General features: G+C 42.8%; 1 protein-coding gene and 1 long non-coding RNA gene across 4 annotated transcripts in view; one reads left to right on the top strand and one right to left on the bottom strand.

The window, feature by feature from the left end:
- The window catches only part of camk2g2 (calcium/calmodulin-dependent protein kinase (CaM kinase) II gamma 2), a 492,136-nt gene that overhangs the window by 211,295 nt on the left and 256,619 nt on the right, over nt 1-24,222 (top strand). The window lies entirely within an intron of this gene.
- Nucleotides 947-11,672, bottom strand: LOC134358142 (uncharacterized). Its single transcript, XR_010020811.1, has 3 exons — nt 11,365-11,672; nt 2,377-2,460; nt 947-1,736 (listed from the first exon to the last, which is right to left on the bottom strand). It is a non-coding gene; the product is annotated as an uncharacterized LOC134358142 (long non-coding RNA).

Below are 24,222 nucleotides of genomic sequence, written 5' to 3'. Positions count from 1 at the left end.
GAGCACGGAGGAACATCTGGTGAAACTTCTGAAATGTCTGCTTCGCTGCTGTTGCTACTGTGTGGTCCAGAATCTCTGGAGGGGAAGGCCCCGAGTCCTCGGCTTTGCTTGCCGCTCGGCGGCTGGGGCGGGGTCGAGGCGCTCGGCAGAGGATGGTGCTCGGAGAGGCTGTGTCGGAGGGGCTGGTTGGAGGCTCGAAGTTTTCGGACGAACTCAGAGCCCACTGCGGTTGGGTGCTTCCGATGGTGCTGCATCGGCAAGTTTGTGGCGCTTGGAGGTTCATGGCAGGGAGAGTTTCTCCCTTCTGCTGTCTGCGTGCGATGATGAGTCTATCGGGACTTTGAGACTTTTTTTTACCGTGCCCATGGTCTGCTCTTTATCAAATTATGGTATTGCTTTGCACTGTTGTAACTATATGTTATAATTATGTGGTTTTGTCAGTTTTAGTCTTGGTTTGTCCTGTGTTTTCTTGTGATATCATTCTGGAGGAACGTTGTATCATTTTTTAATGCATGCATTTCTAAATGACAATAAACAAGGACTGAGTGTCCTCATAATCTAAAAATCTAATTTAGAGAGAAACTCTTTAAGTGTCATACCATGAGTTGGGAACTGGGATTAATCCACGCACCTTTGGTCCGTCTGCAACAAGCAGGACTTCCCGGTGGCCAAACATTTTAATTCCATTTTAGTTCCCTTTCTGACATATCGGTCCATGGCCTCCTCCACTGCCACAATGAAGCTACTCTCACTTTGGAGGAGCAACATCTCATATTCCATTTGTGTAACTTCCAATTTGATGGCATGTTCATTGATATTTCTAGTTTATGGTAATTTCTCCTCTAACCCTTTCTCTCCTTTCCCATTCGCCATTCTGGCTCCCCTCTTACCCCTGATCTTCTGCTCGCCTGGCTATACTCTGGTGCCCCCTCCCCCCTTTCTCCCATGGTCCACTCCTATCAGATTCCTTCTTCTTCAGCCCTTTACATCTTCCTCCTATCACCTTCCAGTTTCTCACTACATTCCCCCCCTCCCCCATCCACCCACCCTCCCCGTCACCTGGCTTCACCCGTCACCCGCCAGCTTGTACTCCTTCACTCCCCCCACCTTCTTATTCTGGTTTCCACCCCTCTCCGTTCCAGTCCTGCAGAAGGGTGTCGGCCTGAAACACCTACTCTTTATTCCTCTCAACGGATGCTGTCTGACCTGCCGAGCTCTTCCAGCATCTTATGTGTGTTTCTCTGGATTTCCAGCATCTGTAGAATCTCTCATGTTTATGTATTGACTGATTTCTTTTTTGTACATCACCACAGTTCATTTATTCTGGAAGAATAAATCTTGTGTAAAGATCAGACAAATAATTTTGGGTTTTTTGAACGGGTTGGTTCCATGGTTCTTCTTTGTTTTTTGACTGTCTGTGGGGAAGATGAATTTCAGGGTTGTTTACTGCATACATATTTTGATAATAAATGTACTTTGAATCTTGATGTTCTTGCCATTTGCACAATTTGTTTTTCTGCGTGGGGTGGTTGATGCTCTCGTTGCCGTTTTTGCGATTATTTTTTCTCATGGGGGATGTTGATGATTGTGTTGCCGTTTGCGTGCTTTCATTCACATGGGGGGGTTAATGATCATATTGCCATTTGCGAAGTTTGTTTTTTGTTCTGCGGGGGGAGGACATATCGATGTTTTTCTTTGAACAACTGCCATAGTTTTCTTTCATTCTTTGTGGCTATCTGGAGAAGACAAATCTCAGAATTATATACTGCATGCATATTTTGATAATAAATGAACCTCTGAATATTTTTGAATCTTGAATCTCTTGTAGTTGGGATTAATCCAAGTCCACTTTTGGGCCATCAATGGGCCAAATGGAATGCATGCCATAAAGTTCAATGATTCATGTAACTGTGTGGATAATTGCCGGCATAGAAATCAGGTGCCAAGGGGCTGTTTCCAAGTCAACTGACTCTGTGAGGACCTCAGATTCACAGAGAGAACATGCAACTTCCACCCAGACAGCACCCAAGTTCAGGATTGAACCCGGGTCACTGGAACCGAGGCAGCAACATTGCCTGCTGCACTAATGTCACCCAAACCCAGTGAAGATGCAAACAAGATGATCAAACATCCCTGGCAGTTGGCCTGCTGGATTTACTGATGTGTTTGGAAAAAAATATTTAATGGCTGTAATTCATTTATTTCATTCATTCAGAAAACACTTGTGTTACTGGCAAGAACAACGTTAAGTGCCTATGTTATTCCCTTCTGTTTTGGAAGCAGGTGCCTTTGACAAGACCGTGATTTATTATAGTGCATTCCTCATTACAAGGCCAATTCAGTTAAGTTCAAAGTTCAAAGGGAATTACCACTTACCAATTGCCCAGATGTCAACTGGTTTTCCGTTCAGATCTTTCCTTAAAACCTCCGGGGGAAAGGTATCCAGGAATCCTCGCAAATCTTACAAGGGATTAAAAGAAAGACCCACCATATGTTTCTGTCCAACATTTTACATCTGCTCTTACAACAAATTCACTCTCTGAGCTGAATGCAAAGGCAAAGTCAAAATAGATTTATTATCGAAGTGCATATATGTCACCATATACTACCCTGAGATTTGTTTTCTTGCTGGTATTTACAGGAAAATGGAGAAATATAATAGAATTTATGAAAACTATACAAACAACCAATGAGGACAAAATGTACAAATTTTACATTTTTAAAAAACAGTAAATTAGTAACATTGAGTTGTAGAGCCCTCAAAAATGAGTCTGTAGGTTGGGAGTCTTCAGCATTGAGATGAGTGAAGTTACAATGTACACTATACAACAAACTGTGCAGATACAAAAAAGAGAAAGTAAGTAATAATAACAATAAATAAAGAAATGTTGAGAACATGAGTTTTAAAGTAATCCCACAGGTTGTGGAATCAGTCCAGTACTGAGATGAATGAGGTTATTCATGCTGATTTAGGAGCCTGATGGTTGAAGGGTAATAACTGTTCCTAAAAGTGGTGTGGGACCCAATACTCCTGCGCCTTCTGCTCGATGGTAGCAGAGTGAAGAAAGCATGGCCTGTGTTTTGGGGTTTCTTGATGACTGATGCTGCTTTCGTGTGACAGCACTCCTTATAGATGTATTCAGTGGTGGAGAGGGCTTCTCCTGTGATGGACTGGGCTGATTCCGCCACTTTTTGTAGACTTCTGCATTTCTAGGAAATGCTGTTTTCGTGTCAAGCTGTGATTCAACTGGACACAAGACTCATTGAAATACGAGAGTGCAGATGCTGGAATCTGGAGCAGCACACAAAACGCTGGAGGAACTCGGCAGGTCAGGCAGCATCTGTGGAAAGAAATAGACAGTTTAGGTTTTGGGTCAAGTCAGATGAAAAATTTTGACCTGCGATGTCAACTGTCTATTTCTCTCCTTAACTGCCGCCTGACCTGCTGAGTTCCACCAGCAGTTTGTGTGTCAGATACGAGTCAGTCACATTGTCGACCAAGGAATCAAATGTCAGCCACACAGGGAAAGGGCTGGCAGATTTCCTGCTCTGAAACACATTAGATTTTAGAGCCGTCCAATGGTTTCATGGCCACCTGATTGAAGTTAAGTATCATTGGCTGACCTGCTGATATTGGAACTCTAGGTCAATTTTTCAGACCTCTGCATAACAGTCCAATAACGTAACCATAATACGACACCATATTTGTGTGATTACCAACTTTGTTTTAAAAGTGATTGCTGTTTGTGTGTGACAAATGGCCACCATTGTGGCTCTGAATTGACACTGACAGTATGCTTGATGCTTGATGTATTGTTGTTTAGCAACTATTTTTATTAACAAACTGTTGATAAGTACCAAGCTGATTTGTGAAACTTTACCAAACTGTGGAGGTCTTATAACACAGCCAGGTAATTACACAGCATGGCTTAACTCTTGAAACAACATGGTTTTCAGAAATACACCCCAATAGCTAACCACAGCTTCCCCTCTGTGGATACTCTGTAGACCTTTGGCTGCCTCGGTAATACATCCAACATAGTCAAAGACACCTTCCACCCTGGACAGTAATCTACTAGCAGGTTTCTTCTTTGTGTGCTTAGCCAAACAATCTATATCCCACAGTTAACATGAACCAGATTTGACCCTGAGCTCTGCTGCTACCTCTGCAGAGTTTGCAATGTTCTCCCTGTCACTGTATGCTCAAATTTCTTCCCACAACCTTGTGAGGAGAAGTTAGGTAAACCTGGGCTGTTTTCTCTGGAGTGGCAAAGGCTGAGGGGAGATCTGACAAGTTTATAAAATCATGAAATGCATGGGTGGAATAGACAGCTGGCATCTTTTTCCCAGGGTTTACATGAGACGTAGGAGCAGAATTAGGCCATTCGACCCATCGAGTCTGCTCCACCATATTATCATGGCTGATTTACATAGTAGAACCATAGAAACTACAGCACAGAAACAGGCCCTTTGGCCCTTCTTGGCTGTGCCGAACCACTTTCTGCCTAGTCCCACTGACCTGCACACGGACCATATCCCTCCATAAACTTCCCATCCATGTATCTGTCCAATTTATTCTTAAATGTTAAAAAAGAACCCGCATTTACCACCTCGTCTGGCAGCTCATTCCATACTCCCACCACTCTCTGTGTGAAGAAGTCCCCCCTAATGTTCCCTTTAAACTTTTTCCCCCTCACCCTTAACCCATGTCCTCTGGTTTTTTTCTCCCCTTACCTCAGTGGAAAAAGCCTGCTTGCATTCACTCTATCTATACCCATCATAATTTTATATACCTCTATCAAATCTCCCCTCATTCTTCCTAATAAAGTCCTAACCTATTCAACCTTTCTCTGTAACTGAGTTTCTCAAGTCCTGGCAACATCCTTGTAAACCTTCTCTGCACTCTTTCAACCTTATTTATATCCTTCCTGTAATTTGATGACCAAAACTGAACACAATACTCGAGATTCGGCCTCACCAATGCCTTATACAACCTCATCATAACATTCCAGCTCTTATACTCAATACTACGATTAATAAAGGCCAATGTACCAAAAGCTCTCTTTACGACCCTATCTACCTGTGACGACACTTTTAGGGAATTTTGTATCTGTATTCCCAGATCCCTCTGTTCCACTGCACTCCTCAGTGCCTTACCATTAACCCTGTATGTTCTACATTGGTTTGTCCTTCCAACATGCAATACCTCACACTTGTCAGTATTAAACTCCATCTGCCATTTTTCAGCCCATTTTTCCAGCTGGTCCAAGTTCCTCTGCAGGCTCTGAAAACCTTCCTCACTGTCTACTACACCTCCAATCTTTGTATCATCAGCAAACTTCCTGATCCAATTTACCACATTATCATCCAGATCATTGATATAGATGACAAATAACAATGGACCCAGCACTGATCCCTGTGGCACACCACTAGTCACAGGCCTCCACTCAGAGAAGCAATTCTCTACCACCACTTTCTGGCTTCTTCCATCGAGCCAATGTCTAATCCAATTTACCACCTCTCCATGCATACCTAGTGACTGAATTTTCCTAACTAACCTCCCATGCGGGACCTTGTCAAAGGCCTTACTGAAGTCCATGTAGACAATATCCACTGCCTTCCCTTCATCCACTTTCCTGGTAACCTCCTCGAAAAACTCCAACAGATTGGTCAAACATGACCTACCATGCACAAAGCCATGTTGACTCTCCCTAATAAGCCTCTGTCTATCCAAATGCTTGTAGATTCTGTCTCTTAGTACTCCCTCCAATAACTTACCTACTACTGACGTTAAACTCACCGGCCTATAATTTCCCGGATTACTTTTTGATCCTTTTTTAAACAACGGAACAACATGAGCCACTCTCCAATCCTCTGGCACTTCACCCGTAGACAGCGACATTTTAAATATTTCTGCCAGGGCCCCCGCAATTTCAACACTAGTCTCCTTCAAGGTCCAAGGGAACACCCTGTCAGGTCCCGGGGATTTATCCACTTCAATTTTCCTCAAGACAGCAAGCACCTCTTCCTTTTCAATCTGTACAGTTGCCATGGTCTTACTACTTGATTCCCTCAATTCCATAGATTTCATGCCAGCTTCCTTCGTAAATACAGACGCAAAAAACCTATTTAAGATCTCCCCCATTTCCTTTCGTTCCACACAAAGCCGACCACTCTGATCTTCAAGAGGACCAATTTTATCCCTTACAATCCTTTTGCTCTTAATATACTTGTAAAAGCTCTTTGGATTATCCTTCACTTTGACTGCCAAGGCAACCTCATGTCTTCTTTTTGCCCTCCTGATTTCTTTCTTAAGTATTTTCTTGCAGTTCTTATACTCCTCAAGCACCTGATTTACCCCCTGTTTCCTATACATTTCATACAACTCCCTCTTCTTCTTTATCAGAGTTGCAATATCCCTTGAGAACCAAGGTTCCTTATTCCTATTTAATTTGCCTTTAATCCTGACAGGAACATACAAACTCTGCACTCTCAACATTTCCCCTTTGAAGGCTTCCCACCTACCAATCACATCTTTGCCAGAGAACAACCTGTCCCAATCCACGCTTTTTAGATCCTTTCTCATTTCTTCAAATTTGGCCTTCTTCCAGTTCAGAACCTCAACCCTAGGACCAGATCTATCCTTGTCCATGATCAAGTTGAAACTAATGGCGTTATGATCACTGGAACCAAAGTGCTCCCCTACACAGACTTCCGTCACTTGCCCTAATTCGTTTCCTGACAGGAGATCCAATATTGCATCCCCTCTAGTTGGTCCCTCTATATACTGATTTAGAAAACTTCCCTGAACACATTTTACAAACTCTAAACCATCTAGACCCCTAACAGTATTTGAGTCCCAATCAATATATGGAAAATTAAAATCCCCTACCACCACAACTTTATGTTTCCTGCAGTTGTCTGCTATCTCTCTGCAGATTTGCTTTTCCAAGTCTCGTTTCATATTACATAGAAATACACACAGGAATACTTACTCACTGCCTGTTATGCCGCTGGTGTTTAGACCAGCAGTGAAGGTCCTCAATCTCTGGCAGTGTTCAGGGTTTCCTTCATTGTGCCAGTAGCTTCCTCGGTTTTCACTACTGTCAGTCATGTAAATCCCAGGTAGAGACTCAGGAATACCTTCGCACTGAGATGCAGAAGGATTCATCATTGCTGTTTCCATAACAATTTTGTTTGACCAGTCAGGGTTGTTAGCCCTGAGCTAAACCCCTGAACCTGGAGGACCAGTGAACAACTCTTAGCCTGGCCTCTACCCTTTGACCTGTTTGGCATGGGTGACCCTACCAAGAATCAAAGCATAAGACCTGACTCCAGCCAGCATAGCTATCTGGATCATTGAGACACACAAGCCTCCAAACCTGACAACAAGGTTGTGGTTCTCTTGGAGGACACACAGAATGGGAAGAGTTAAACTACAATTAAAATAACAATTTTACACTCTATTTCGACAGTGCATTTTAAACATCTTAAACATTCAGTAATTTCACTATCATTACAGTAAGGATGCAGTGTGTACTATTAAAGAAAAACTGCATCGTAAGTTCTTCTCAAGTCCCAAGACTTGTGTCTTGGACAACCAAAGCAGATCTGAGGGAATGTGACTACTTGGAAACTCCCCTCCCCGTCACACACATTACTGACTTGGCATTATATCACCTTTATAGGCTGGGTCCAAATGTTGAATACTACAGGACCTGAATTAAGGTGAGAGGACAGTATGCTCAAAGGATTAGGGGGTGGACAAGTTTTTTTTAAACGTAGAGCTATGGGTGCCTGGTAGATGCTGCCAGAAGTAGTGGTGGAGGCAGATTCTAATACTAGAGGGCATTATTTATGATGGGACGGCAAAGCTTAAAGGAGATGTGTGAGGAAGTTTTTTTTTACACGGAGAGTGACAGGTTCCTGGGACGGACTGTCTGGGGTGGAGGCAGACAGAACAGAGGTACAGTAGTTAAGAGGCTCTTCAGTAGACACATGAATGTGCAAAGAATGGAGGGATATAGACCATGTTCAGTATCATTAGCTTAATGAGTTTTTCACAACATCGTCCTGTACTGCACCTTTCTGTGTTTTCTTGGTATAGTCGGGCCTGGAGCTCAAGTTGGTGAGTTCAGGCCGGAGACTGGAAGTAGGAGGCCCAATGTTTACAAGTGTGAGATTCAAAGGCTAAGGACTGGAGGCCTGGAGGCGGCCTGTCCCGGGCTTGCAGGCCTGCCTGTGTCAGTGAGCAGAGGGGTTTGTTTTGCTGTGGTTGTCTGTTTTGTTCTGTTGTTGTTTCTGGTTATATTGTTCTTCTGGATGTTGTGGGCACGTTAGGTTGGCACTGAAACATATGGCAGCACTTGCAGGCTGCCCCCAGAACATCCTTGATGTGTTGCTTGATCAAGCAGGCTTCGCATTTCACTGTTTGTTTTGATGTATGTGTGATAGTGGCCGAGTGGTTAAGGCTAGTTGGGCTAGTGACCTGAAGGTCGTGAGTTCGAGCACCAGCCGAGGCAGTGTCTTGTGTCCTTGAGCAAGGCACTTAACCACACAGTGCCCTGCGACGACACTGGTGCCAAGCTGTATCGGCCCTTGCCCTTCCCTTAGGCAACATCGGTGTCGTGGAGAGAGGAGACTTGCAGCATGGGCAACTGCTGGTGTTCCATACAACCTTGCCCAGGCCTGCGCCCTGGAGAGTGAAGACCTTCCAGGCTCAGATCCATGGTCTCGCAAGACCAACGGATGCCTTAATTTAATGTGTGATAAATAATTTAGAATCTAAATCTGAATGTTTATCCCAGCATATCGCTGGGATAAACATTCAGATTTAGATTCTAAATTATGGTAAGTGGTTGCTTTTAATCAGTACTAATGTTACTGAATGGCAAAAAAGAACCAGAGGGAAGTGGACGGGCATGATGGAGGGAGAATAAGTGGATGGGATACAGGGAAAACCAAAGGAGGAGAATGGGACTGCTGAGGTTGCCACTATGGGTGTTCCAGCCAATGACACATGCCCATGAATGGAAAAGCCTACAGAAAGTGGTAGTGGATACAGCCCTGTCCACCACTGGTAAAGCCCTCTCTCCACCACTGTGTGCATCTACAAGGAGCATTGCCACAAGAAAACAGCATCCATCGACAAGGATTCTCACCATCCAGGCCATGTTCTCTTTTCACTGCTGCCATTGGGAAGAAGCTACAGAGTTCAGGAGCAGTTATTACCCTACGACCAGCAGGCTCCTGAACCAATGTGGATCACTTCACTCACCTCAAAACTGAACTGATTCCACAACTAATGGACTCATTTTCAAGAACTCAACATCTTATTTTATCAATATTTATTTCTTATTTTTTTATTATTGTTATTACTTTTTTTAAATCCTTTTTTGTATTTGCACAGTTTTGTCTTTTGCATATGGGGTATTTGTCAGTTTTTTATGGAGAGTTTTTCATCAATTCTCTTGCATTTCTCTGTTCTACTATGAATACCCATAAAGAAATGAATCTCAGGGTGACATATACACACTTTGATAATGAATTTACTCTGAACTTTGAACTTTATGGCTTCTGTGCCATAATAAGTAAGTCTGCAATATGCGTCTCCATTCCCTGTGTGAATGAGTTCCAAGTCTCACCAGTCCTTACACATGAATTGCTTTAGAATTGCCCCTTAGCAGTCTTGGGCTGTACCACACCAATAGAGGTGGAAGCCAGTAGACTTTCAACAGCTGATGACAGAGGATTCAATCCCTGTCTCTGTCTTCCTCTCATGTCTTGTTCGGCATGTTTGGCCAAATATTTATCCAGATAAGGATCAATAATAACTAGGGCCAAGCCATCGACTGTTCATTCAACACCTCCTGAAGAATTTTAACTGGTTCACTCAGGATGCTTTCAATAATTCACACTGTATGTCCAGAAACAATTACGTTAATATTCATTAGTGAATGTATGCATTCATTGGAGATTCTCTGTCAGTCTTTTATCCCCAGCATTGCTATTTTAATTTGGTCATTCGCTTTCTATGAAAATCGGGTGGTGGGAGAAGGGGGAACAGAAGATCATCACAGGTACTTGTTAAATATGACCTCAGGCTGTGTGCTTGTAGGATTGGTTATTACTATTATACCATGCCAGCTCCTTACAGTTAATGAACAACGAGCTGGGTGAAGATTACAAAATGGCTGCAACACTTCCTGGATTTGCAGGAGACTGTAGGTCCTGGAATCTGGAACACCTCACAAGATGCCAGACCATAAGACATAAGGAGCAGAACTAGACCATTCATCCCATCAATTCTGCTCCACAATGTAATCATGGCTGATTTATTTTCCATCTCAACCTCAGAGATGAGGAGGAATTTTTTTAGACAGTGTGTGGCATATCTGTGAAATTCATTGCAACAGATGGCTGTGGTATCTTGGGTTTATTTAAAGTAAAGGTTGATAGGTTCTTGATTAGTCAGGGCATCAAAGGTTACGGGGAGAAGGCAAGAGAATGAGGTTGAGAGGAAAATAAATCAGCCATGATAGAATGACTGTCCATTTCGCTTCACAATTGCTGCCACATCTGCCGAGTTCCTCCAGCAATTTCTGATTCTTTTTGCTTTGGATTCCACCATCTGCATTCTCTCACTTTGCACCATTCAGGAGAAAACCCAGGCCCTGAGGATAATGATGGGTGGGAATTTGACCCCCCAGGCAGTGGGGATAATGGAATGGGAAACCCCCGGCAGTGAGGGTAACAATGGGTAGGGAATTGGAAACCCCAGGCCGTGAGGATAATGGAATGGGTAGGGAATGGGAAACCTCCGGCTGTGAGGATAATGATGGGTGGGAATGGGAAACCCCAGGCAGTGAGGAAAATGATGGGTGGGAATGGGAAACCCCAGGCGGTGAGGATAACAGAGTGGAAAACCCTTGGTAGTGAGGATAATGATGGGTGGGGAATTGGAAACCCCAGGCATTGAGGATAACGATGGGTGGAGAGTGGGAAACTCCAGACAGTGAGGACAATGATAGGTGGGGAATTGGAAACCCTAGGCAGTGTGGATAACGATGGGTGGGAATAGGAAATAATTCACACACTGGCTTATTTCATCCTTATTTTGTGCAGGAAACGTCAGGAACAATGATGTTCTCAAGTGTTGTTCTGATACCTCTGCGTAACTGCAATGCATTAAGGTGATTAGAGTTCAGACTGTTATGGGTATGAAACAGGAAACATTGGTTTAAGCTTTCAGACTGTCTGTCTGCTGTCTGCACATGCAGCTTCTGTATATAATCTATGATTTGATGAATAGCGAGGACCAGTACAATCAATACTAATAAGGCCTCTCAAGCTGATATCACTTACCTTTCAAGCAATGCTTCTGAAATACTGCTTATAATTCTTATCCTGCTGAGCTCCTCCAGCATTTTATGTGTGTTGCTCGAATTTCCAGCATTTTCAGATCTTCTCGTGTCTGCTGCTGTAGCCTATCTACTTAATGGCTACATTAACGAGCAGGTGTACAGCTGTACCTAATAAAGTCTCCGTTGACTGTATTTCAGTGATAATAAACCTGATTCTGACAGTCGGCTTGGACGGCTGTTGCCAGGGGTGATGATACCACTGGCAAGAGGGTTGGATAGAGATGGAGATGCCGGTGGATGTGGGGTCTGGGAACGTGTAGAGCTGGAATGCAGCGCAGTTGAAGAATGGTGCTGGTGATCAGAATAGAATGCCCTTCAAAAGAACCTGGCGTCAATGAACAGCACTAAATAGTCAAATTAAACCTCTTCATTCTGCTGAGCAGTGTGTATCGTGTTAGTGGATACCAGGCTTGAACATGGAGTAGCACAGCACAGTACGGCTCTTCAGCCCATTCTGTTGTGCTAATCTTTTACCCTACTCTAGGGTCAATCTGAACCTTCCCTCACACACAGCCCCTCCATTTTTCTATCATCCCTGTTCCTATCTAAGAGTCTCTTAAATGTCCTGAATGTATCTGCCTCTACCACCACCTCTGGCAGGGCGTTCCAAGTACCCATGCTCTCTGTAAAGAAATCTACCTCTGACATCCCCTTATACTTTCCTCCAATCACCTTAAAATTATACTTTATTCAGTATACCTGTACATCTGCTCAATAATGCAAATATCTAACCAGCCAGTCTTGTGGCAACAACTCAGTGCATAAAAGCATGCAGATATGGTCAAGAGGTTCAATTGCTGTTCAGACAAAACATCAGATGAAATGTGATCTTAAGTGACTTTGACTGTGGAATGATTTTTGGTGTCAGATGGAGTGGTATGAGTATCTCAGAAACTACAAGGATTTAAGCACACAACAGTCTCTGGAGCTTACAGAGAATGGTGCAAGAAACAAAAAGCATTCCGTGAGCGACAGTTCTGAGGGAGAAAATGCCTTGTTAATGAGAGAGGGCAAGTTGGTTCAAGCTGACAGGAAGGTGACAGTTAGTGAAATAACCGTGCATTACAACAGTGGTGTGCAGAAGAGCATCTCTGTACATACAACATGTCGAACCTTGAAGTGGACCATGAAGATACAGAAATACTCTCAGTGGCCACCTTATTAGCTACTGTGCCTCCTGTACCTAATAAAGTGACTATTGGCATATGTCTTCTTGTGTTAGCAAGGTTAGAGATTAGATTCTGTTCCATCACGTCTTGGACAGGTGGAACAAACTGGCAGTGAAGTTACCTCATTGGCATTACATTGTTGTCAGCACTTCTTGACCCTCCCAAATTGACCCTCAGCTGAATATCTTGTAGGGTATTTTTTGAGGCTAATTAACAGTGAACCTGGGATCATTGACAGGTCAGACTGGGTAAAGCTGAAAGATTTGAATGAAATGTTATACTTTTTACAACATTCTGCTAGTTTTGTGGTCACCATTGTCAATACTATCACACCCTTATTTCCAAATTAATTTAGGTATGTGAACTTACCTTACGCATGCCTGTTCAGTTTTCCAGATGTGCAGAAAAGATACTCGGATTGCTTGCTAAAGGTTAGCTTTATTTGCCACGTGTGCATCAAAACATCAAAACGTACAGCGAAATGCATCATTTGCATCAACGACCAACACGATTTGAGCTGTGCTGGGGACAGCCCATAAGTGTCACCATGTTTCTGGTGCCAGTGTAGCAGGCCCACGACTTACTGTCCCTAACCCACGTGTCTTTGGAGTGTGGGAGGAAACCAGAACACCCGGAAGAACGCCATGCTGTCATGGGGAGAACGTACAAACTCTTTGCGGACAGCGGTGGAATTGAACCCCAACTGTTAGCTGTGTAATGCATTACATTACACTGTCTGCTACTCTACTGTACTATGCTATTGTGAATAGCAAATCAATATCAGCATTAGCCCTTCCAAAAACAATTTTGATTCTTACAGCAAAGGTAAGTAGACAGGTAGGCCAAATGTAAAGGGCAGGACCCTTAACAGTGTTGATGACCAGAGGGATCTTGGGATCCAAGTCTACAGCTCCCTGAAAGGGGGCCACAGGTCGAGAGAGTGATTAAGAAGGCATATGGTGTGCTTATCTCTATTAGTCAAGGCATTGAGTACAAAGGTCAGGAAGTTATGTTGCAGCTTCATAAAACTCTAATTAGGAGTAACACCACTATAGGAAAGATGTCGAGGCTTTGAGGGTGCAGAAGAGGTTCACCAGGATGTTACGTGGATTAGAGGGCATGAGCTATAACGAGAGGTTGGACAAACTTGGTTGTTTTCTTTGGAGCGTCCGTGGATGAGGGGAGATCTGACGGAGATTTATAAGATTATGAGATGCATAGGTAGTGTAGACAAGCAATATCATTTTCACAAGGTTGAAATGTCTAATACCAAAGGGCATGCATTAAAGATGAGAGGCAGTAATTTCAAAGGAGATGAGAGGGGCAAGTTTTTTTACACAAAGAGAGGTGGGTGACTGAAAAGCACTGCCTGGATGGTGGTGGAGGCAGATACATTAGGGGCAGTGAAAAGACGTCTAGACAGGCACATGAATGTGAGGAATTTGTAGGCAGAAGGGATTAGTTTAGTTGGTCATTTGATTACCAATGTAATTAGTTTGGCACATTATTGTGGGCTGAAGGGCCTGTTCCTGTGCTGTACTCTTCTATCTTCTATGTTAAAACATTCCGTCATGGATTTGAATGTAGGTGGGGACACAGTCAGCATGGTTTCCTCAAGGGAAAATTTTGCCTGCCAAATCTGTTGGAATTCTTTGAAGAAATAACAAGCAGGATAGATAAAGGAGAATTGGTTGATGTTGTGTACTTGGATTTTCAGAATGCCTTTGGCAAGGTGCCACACATGTGGCTGCTTAACAAGCTACGAGCCCGTGGTATTACAGGAAAGATTCCAGCATGGACAAAGCAGGAGGCAAAGATTGGGAATAAAGGGAGCCTTTTCTGGTTGGCTGAAGGTGACTAATGGTGTTCCACAGGGGTCTGTGTTGGGACTGATACTTTTTTTTGTGTTATATGTCAACGATTTTGATGATGGAATTGATGGTTTTGTTATACTTTATACTTCATATTTTATTGTTGCCAAACAATTGGTACTAGAATGTACAATAATCACAGCGATATTTGATTCTGCACTTTACACTCCCTGGATTACAAATATTAAATATTAAAAATATTAAAAATGGTTAAAATTAGTAAATATTAAAAATTTGAATTATAAATCATAAATAGAAAATAGAAAAATGGGAAGTAAGATAGTGCAAAAAAACTAGAGGCAGGTCCACATGTTTCGAGGGTAGGCCCAGATCTGGGTCAGGATCCGTTCAGCAGTCTTATCACAGTTGGAAAGAAGCTGTTCCCAAATCTGCCCGTACAAGTCTTCAAGCTTCTAAACCTTCTCCCAGAGGGAAGAGGGATGAAAAGGCTGTTGGCTGGGAGGGTCGTGTCTTTGATTATCCTGGCAGCACTGCTCCAACAGCGTGCGGTGTAAAGTGAATCCACGGACGGAATATTGGTTTGGATGATGTGCTACACCGTGTTCACGATCTTCTGCAGCTTCTTTCGGTCTTGGACAGGACAACTTCCATACCAGGTTGTGATGCACCCTAGAAGAATGCTTTCTACGGTGTATCTATAAAAATAAGTGAGGGTTTTAGGGGACAGGCCAAATTTCTTTAGTTTTCTCAGGAAGTAAAGGTACTGGTGGGCCTTCTTGGCAGTGGACTCTGCTTGGTTGGACCAAGTCAGGTCATTTGTGATATTGACCCCGAGGAACTTAAAGCTTTTGACCTGTTCCACTTGTGCACCACCGATGTAAATTGGGTTGTGTGGTCCGCTACTCCTGAAGTCAACAACCAATTCCTTCGTCTTGCTGACATTGAGGGATAGGTGATAAGTTTGCAGATGATATGAGGATAGGTGGAGGGGCAAATAGTTTTGAGGAAGTAAAGAGGCTACAAAAGGAATTAGACAGTTTAGGAGAATGGGCAAAGAAATATCAGATGGAATTCAGTGTCAAGAGTATATGGTCATGCCCTTTGGTAGAAGAAATGAAAGGGTTGACTATTTTCTAAATGGAGAGAAAATACAAAAACTGAGGTGTAAAGGGACTTGGGAGTTCTTGTGCAGGATTCCCCAAGGTTAAATTTGCAGGTTGAGTTGGTGGTGAGGAAGGCAAATGTGAGGTTAGCATTCATTTTAAGAGAACCAGAATATAAAAGCAAGGATGTAATTTTGAGACTTTATAAAGCATTGGTGAGACCTCACTTGGAATATTGTGAGCAGTTTTGAGCAGCTTGTTTTAGGAAGGATATGCTGAAACTGGAGAGGGTTCAAAGGAGGTTCACAAAAGTGATTCCAGGATTGAAAGGTGTTTGATGGCTCTGGGCCTGTATTCGCTGGAATTCAGAAGAATGAGGGTGACCTCACTGAAACCTATTGAATGGTGAAAGGCTTTCATAGAGTGAATGTGGGAGGATGTTTCCACTGGTGGATTAGTCTCAGAATAGAGGGGCGACCTCTTAGAATAAAGATGAGGAGGAATTTCTTTAGCCAGAGAGTAGTGAATCTGTGGAATTCTTTGGCACAGGCAGCTGTGGAGGCCAAGTCTTTATGTATACTTAAGGCAGAGGTTGATATATTTTTGATTGGTCAGGGCATGAAGGGATACAGGGAGAAGGCAGGAGATTGGGGCTGAGAGGAAAGTTGCATCAGTCATGGTGAAATGGCGTAGGAGACTCAACGGGCCAAATGTCCTAATCCTGTTCCTATATCTATGGTCTTATATATTCTGTAGTCTTCTATTTTGAAGTTCTTATGTTCCTGAGGAAGAAAGGACTTAGGGTGGTCTGTCAACGATTACACCCAAGTCTACATTCAACAGTGATGCACGGAAGAGCATCTCTGAATGCACAACATGAGTGGATGGGCTACAGCAGCAGGAGCACAAACATACACTCATTGTATTTAATTAAATACACTGAGTGTATTTAGTTAATAAGTTGACTGCTATTTTTCCAATGTTACAATTACAATGCACCCAGTCCTTCTCCCAGGGTTGCGGAATCAATAACTGGAGAGCTTATGTTTAAGGTGCGGGGGGAGATATTTAACAGGAGCCAGAGGGCAACCATTTTCAAACAGAGAGTGGTCAGTACACAGAAGCAGCTACCAGAGGATGTAATAGAGGCAGGTACATCGACAACAATTAAAAAACACTCGGATAGGAAAGTTTTAGAGGGATCTGGGCCACATGAAGGGAAATGGAACTATTTTAGATGGGGCACACACAAAATTCAGGAGGAGCTCAGCAGGTTAGACAATGTAGATAGAGAGAGACGCAAATCAACATTTTGGATCAGGGTTCTTTATTGGGATTTTAAACCAATGAGTTTCTCCAGCATTTTAGTGTGTGCAAATTAATGTCTTGCTAAGAATCGGAAAACGATTCCTGAATATCCTAAGGACATAGGATAGGATTATATAAATACAGGTTGCTTATTTTACTGTAATCTTTTAATATCAGCTGTTAGATGTGTATGCAGTAAGCTGCATGACTGAAAGCTCATGAATGCAGGGGTTAGAGAAGCTTTCAGGTTGGGACAGTGAATGAAAATAAATACAGTGGATTCTGGTTAATTAGGCCATCGATTAATAGGGGCAGCTGATTATTTGATACAACCGGAGGATTCACTTCATTTATTTCGGACACTATGCTGCTTAATTGGGGCAGGTGTCTGTTGCCAAACAGTTTCTAAATAAAGTGAGACAGATACGCTTGCACAGCCATTAGACACACACAACACTGTGCTTCAAGTGAACAGTTTTTAAATAGCGTCAATTGTGTGTGTTTGTGTTCAAAAGCAATGACCAATTTCCCCCGGGATCAATAAAGTATGACTATGACTACTATTTTGTCACTGATAGTTGATGAGAAATACTGTAAACAGTAAGATAATTCAGAACTGTTTTGCTCACTGCTGTTTCAAATATTCAGGCTTGGAAACACCAGAAACAGCCGGGAATGAAATGAAACAATTTCACTACTTCAACGATTTAGGGACTACAAAGAATTTGAAGGTTTCGACAATCATCTTGAGTGTTACAATGAAAGTGAAGATTAGGAGGATGCAATCATTGAAAGCATCGTATGAAGGCAGTTAACACACGCAAAATGCTGGGGGGTCTCACAGTTTGACCGGTTTGGCCTGCTGAGTTCCTCCAGCATTTTCTGTGTGTTGCTTGGATTTCCAGCATCTGCAGATTTTCTCTTGTTTGTGTATGAAGGCAGTCCATTATCTGCACTAGGTGTCTGCACTGATTTTGTTCATTTACAGTCAAAAGAATGCGACGAGAATGAACTCCCCCATTGATGAGTGTTAAGAACTAATATACAGTTTTATAGTACTGTATTAGCATCGGTAATGTTTTAATTTGTTCTGTATTGCATTTAAATACATAATTTGTTACTCAGTTGGCCTTTTTGTTTCCTTTTTAACTATTTCCATGAAGCCTCAGCTAATTAGGTCAATCGCTTAATTGGGCCAAAATGTACTGGTCCCAATGTGTCCCAATTACTCAGAATCCACTGTACATCCTGCTGTTTGGGAACCCATTGATGATGCCGGTTTCCCCAAATGTGCCCACTTAAAATAGAATAAGGGTCCTATTAATGGAAACTTCCAGGCAATTTGAGAGGCTCCACACCCAGTGTTTGTGCCTCTGTTAGATCAGGGGTCATCGCCTTGGGTAAATTAGTGATTCATTCCCTTCCATTCTTAGGCCAAACGTTTGGAAGCAGCTGCAGCATTATGCTCCACTAACACGTTAGCAGAGGTCAGCAACAGAAAAACTTTAGCTCTGGCCTTAATTGTGAAGAGGTCAGAAAAGATTTCCTGTCCACACAAAACGGGCTTTAACGCAATCAGAACTGTCAGGGTTTCGCAGTAGTAAATTGTGTTTTTGTCAGATCTTCTTCCTGGACACATCCCTGATCTACCTTAAGTACAACCTCTTTGTGCTTTCTTGTCAGTAGTCTGTGAGAGGAATTGGCTAAATCCTGTTTTTTTTTCTGGTTTATTTTCTAACCTCTCTTAACCTGTCAGCCGTGACTCACTGCATTACATTCCTAATTCTAAAGATAGTGGAGAGTTCAAATCCCGCTGTAGAAACTTCAGTGAGATTTGATGGAGGTATACAAAATTATGAGGGGTAGTGGCAGGGTAAATGCAAACAGGCTTTTTCCATTGAGGTTGAATAGGACTACACTCGGGGTCATGGGTTAAGTTTGAAAAGTGAAAAGTTTAAGGGAACATGATGGGAAACTTCTTCACTCAGACAGTTATGAGAGTGTGGTATGAGCTGCTAGCTCAAGTGGTACATGAAAGCTCGATTTCAATGTTTATGAGAAGTTTGGTTAGGTACATGGATGGTAGGGTTATGGAGAGCTGTAGTCCCAGTGCAGGTCAATGGGAGTCAGCAGTTTAAATGGTTTGGCACAGACTAGATGGGCTGAAGGGCACATTTCTGTGCTGTACTTTTCTAGGACTCTGTGTTAGGTAACTAATGGCTTTGGGGATCACATTAAATCCCCAGCAATGTATCCAGGAACAGAACACTGAGGGGAGCAGAGAGAAAGAGTACATACAAGACTTATAGAAAATTAATAAACTGAAGCTGCTGGCTGTGGGATAACTACACTCACTTGCCCATTCATTGAGATGTTCCCACAACCAATGATCTCACTTCAAGGATTCTTTACCTTGTTACAGGGAAAAGTACGGAAGAAATGTGGCAAATATTCGGGGGATATTTGTGTGGAGTTCTGTATAGGTACGTTCCAATGAGACAGGGAAGTTATGGTAGGGTACAGGAACCGTAGTGTGCAAAGGCTGTAATAAATCTAGTCAAGAAGAAAAGAAGAGCTTACAAAAGGTTCAGAGAGCTAGGTAATGTTAGAGATCTAGAAGATTATAAGGCTAATAAGAAGGAAAATAGGAGAGCCAGAAGGGGCCATGAGAAGGCCTTGGTGGGCAGGATTAAGGAAAACCCCAAGGCGTTCTACAAATATGTGAAGAGCAAGAGGATAAGACGTGAAAGAATAGGACCTATCAAGTGTGACAGTGGGAAAGTGTGTATGGAACCGGAGGAAATAGCAGAGGTACTTAATGAATACGTTACTCCAGTGTTCACTATGGAAAGGATCTTGGTGATTGTAGTGATGACTTTCAGCAGACTGAAAAGCTTGAGCATGTAGATATTAAGAAAGAGGATGTGCTAGAGCTTTTGGAAAGCATCAAGTTGGATAAGTCGCTGAGACCAGATGAGATGTGCCCCAGGCTACTGTAGGAGGCGAGGGAAAAGATTGCTGAGCCTCTGGCGATGATCTTTGCATCATCAATGGGGACGGAAGAGGTTCCGGAGGATTGGAGGGTTGCGAATGTTGTTCCTTTATTCAAGAAAGGGAGTAGAGATAGCCCAGGAAATTATAGACCAGTGAGTCTTACTTCAGTGGTTGGTAAGCTGATGGAGAAGATCCTGAGAGGCAGGATTTATGAATATTTGGGGAGGTATAATATGATTAGGAATAGTCAGCATGGCTTTGTCAAGGGCAGGTCATGGCTTACGAGCCTGATTGAATTTTTTGAGGATGTGACTAAACACATTATATAGGTACATTAGATAGGTACATGGAGCTTAGTGAAATAGAGGGCTATAAGTAAGCCTAGTAATTTCTAAGGTAGGGACATGTTTGGCACAACTTTGAGGGCTGTAGGGCCTGTTTTGTGCTGTAGGTTTTCTATGTTCTATGTTCTATGTCATTTAATGTTCTTGTTATTTATTCTGCACTCTAGTTGATCTTTCCTTGATCCTGTTACAGTTACTATTCTATAAATTTGCTGAGTATGCCCACAGGAGAATGACTCTCAAGGTTTTATATGGTGTTATACATGTACTTTGAATATTAAATTTACTTTGAACTTTAAGCTTTAAGCTTGAAAATTACCTTCCTCCTGCATCAGGCCTCATTGAGGCAGTAAACAACACCATGGACAAACATCTTGGTGTGGGAATGAGAAGTGGAATTGAAATTAAGAGGAAGTTTACGAGAAGGTATTTCCAGGATGGATGTGGCAGGAACACAAGTTGTATTAGTTCAGCTGTGAAATACAGGTTTTCCCTGCCATCCGAAGGTAGAGCGTTCCTATGAAACGGTTCGTAAGCTGGAATGTCGTAAAGCAAAGAAGCAATTACCATTTATTTATATGGGAAAATTTTGTGAGCATTCACAGACCCAAAAATAACCTACCAAATCATGCCAAATAACACATTAAACCTAAAATAACAGTAACATATAGTAAAAGCAGGAATGATACGATAAATACACAGCCTATATAAAGTAGAAATACTTTTCCACAGTCATTGCTGACACTGTTCTCCATAGCGAAAATCTCATGCAAGCGCTCTCGGCAGAAAATCTCACACAAGTGCTGTTGGCAAAAACACTCTCTCCAGTAACTTTTAAGCTATGAAGCTGCCAAATCATACCAAATAACGCATAAAAATACACAGCCGATATAAAGTGGGAATAATGTATGTACAGTGTAGTATCACTTACGGGAATCGGGAAGACAATGAGCACACTGATGATGGTGTGTTAGACTGAGTCGTCGGAGTTTGGGTGGTGCAGTGGCCCCCACCCTCCGGGCCGCCGACCGATACTGATCCGCGAAGCATGCAGGGGTACAACGGTAGCCGGGAGGCACACAGCACATCTTTAAGAAAAAAGCTGAAATACACATGCTAATTAATTAGATGCCGCCTGGCACGTACATGTCGGCCCAGATCAGAGGCGACGCAATTGGTAATCGCCTCTGATCTGGGCCGACATTTACGTGCCGGGCGACACCTAATTAATTAGCATGTTTATTTCGGCTTTTTTCTTAAAGATGTGCTGTGTGCCTTCCGGCTACCACTGCATTCTCCGCGAATTGGTATCTGTCCGTGGCCTGGGGGTTGGGGTGGTGGGACACTGGGGTGTCATCTCATCGTCATCTGTTTCCATTAGAGCAGGCGGCTCATCTTCTCCTATGACTGCCCACCTCGATGTCGAAGGTCGAGGTTCGTCGTCTGCTGTGGCTGATGTGGAAGGCTTGCATGACTGCTGAGCCTCGTGCATTTTTCTATCATACAGTTCTTTGTAAACACTCAAAACATCTTGCAAATTTGCCCTAAACTGACGTATCCTTTCAAAATTAAAGTTGTACTTTATCATTGCAGCGAAAATCTCACGCAGTTGCTTCACGTTCAGTTCCTGGACGACTTCACTTTCGGTCCATTCGCTACTGCATTCAGTTTCGATTGTTATCCTTTCCTCTTCCAATTGCATCAGCTCTTCATTTATCAGTTCTTGGTCATGGGATGCCAAAACCTCTTCAACATGATCTTCGTCAGCTTCCACAAGCCAAACTCACTTTGTCCTTACTTCGTTCACCATGATCAAAATGCTGAAAAAACTCATTTCAGGGAGGTAGCACCATCAATTTGCGGGAGACACCCGGAACTTCCAGGAGAGGTGGGATGTCTGCAATAGAGTAGCTCCTTAGCAGCTAGCCAGCTAGTTTAAATAATGTTAGCTATGCTAATGAACGAATGACACCTGTTAAACTCACTTCAACATGTCTTTTACAGTCTTAACCCACCATGGGCAATAGAAAAGTTACTGTTGCAAACAGTGCAGTGAGCAACACTGTCATTATTTTTGACCCTTGTTAGGCAGGGGTACACTTTAGTGTAGTCTGGGGTGACGTACGTTTTATATTTTCTTTTTTTGGAATACTCTGCCATGGCATGCTCGCACTCTGTCTCTCTCTCTCTCCCCCCTCGTGGTCGTTCTCGTGGTCGCTCTCGCTCTCTCTTGTGGTTGCGCTTCCTCTCTCTCGTTGCTCTCGCTCTCTGTCCCACTCTCTCTCTCTCGTGGTCGCTCTCTCTCGCTCACTCTCTCTCTCTCTCTCGTCGCTCTCGCTCTCTCTCCCACTCTCTCTCTCATGGTCGCTCGCGCTCTCTCTCTCTCCCACTCTCTCTCCCGTGGTTGCTCTCACACTGTCTCTTGTCGTCGCTCTCGCACTCACTCTCTCTTGCTCTCTCTCTCTCTCGTTCTCAAAAAAATTGACTTCCGGGATATTGTATATAATTTGTGGACATCAGGGAGCCACTATTAATATGCGGGAGACTCCCGGAACTTCCGGGAGAGGTGGGATGTCTGAATATTGCATCCAGTTCTGATCACTTCATCAGTGGAAGGATGTGAAGCTGTAGAGAGAGTGCAGAAGAGTTTTACCAAGATGCTGCCTAGATTAGAGATCATGTCTTACGAGAATAGGTTGAGTGAAATCGGCTTTTCTCTTTGGAGCTAAGGAGAATAAGAGGTGACTTGGTACAGGTGTACAAGATAATAAGAGGTATAGATAGAGTGGACAGTCAAAGCTTTTTTCCCCAGGACAGAAATGGCCACTATGAGAAGGGGGCATAATTTTAAATGATTGGAGCAAAGTATAGGTGGGAGGGGGGTAATGTCAGAGGTAGGTTTTTCACACAGGGAGTTGTAATTTCATGGAACATGCTGCCAGGAGCGGTGATAGAGGAAAATACTTCAGGGGCATTTAAGAATCTCTTAGATCAGCACATGCATGATAGGAGAACAAAGGGCTATGCGAGAGGGAAGCTTTGGGTACTTGTGCTGGAAACTCAGCACAACATGATGTGTTGAAGAGTCTGTACTGTGCTATAATGTTCCATGTTCTATGAAATATTACTGGTAAGGACAGAGTTTAATATTTTAACAAAAGTAAGATTCAGTCCCTTGATATGGGTCAATCCTTTCACTCATAGCACTTCCAGTTCAATGATTAATGTTCCAAGTTTGATTGGGGGTCGGAGGTCAATGAGCAGTTGTCTCCTAGACTGTGAGCGTTGTTTCCTGTGTGTGTGTGGTGTGTGTAAAATACAATAAATAACTCCAGCTCCTAGGCTGTTCTGTGATTTGGGCATTGCATGAGAATTTCCAATTTAGAGTTGGTTGGCTGTTTTCATAACCCTTCATTTTACAGCATTGTGTCTATGATAACACCAGAAGCCAAATCAGTCCCACAGGCTCCCACAATGTGAATCTAAAACAAAGATCTGGAGGTAGCGATATCGTGGGGAATATATTATTTGTCTGTATCGATGGCCAGAAAGAGCTACAGTCTACAAATCAGTCATTAAGAATGAGGCAAGGCTGGTGGAAACAGGCAAAGCGGAAGTCCTTATTATTGCTGTTGTATTTTGCAATTCCAAAAGGTAAGAACTAATTGAAAGGAAAAGAAGAGAACCTAGGGTATCTCATGTACTTCAAGGCACGCACGCATGACATGGGGCATGATCAATATGCCATTCATGTACCATCATATATAACCCATAATGAATTACATATATAAATGCTTCAACATTATATTTACAATATTACTCAAATATTACTGAAATATTAAATACACAACACTCCTCCCTGATAAACCATCAATTCAATATAGAATGTATTTCAATCTATATATGTGTATATATCCTTACTCTTGTGGGGTAATGTCTTTCCTGACAAGGGGGATAACTCTGCTTGGCAAGTGAAACTTGTGGCTGTGAAACAATCTTAGCTTCTGGTCTCTCCTCTGTGGTGGTTGTGGGAGTTATTAATCTAAGGT

Source organism: Mobula hypostoma, chromosome 18 (genome assembly GCF_963921235.1).
Source record: "Mobula hypostoma chromosome 18, sMobHyp1.1, whole genome shotgun sequence".
NCBI lineage: Eukaryota > Metazoa > Chordata > Chondrichthyes > Myliobatiformes > Myliobatidae > Mobula > Mobula hypostoma.
This window is presented reverse-complemented; position numbering and strand designations above follow the sequence as displayed.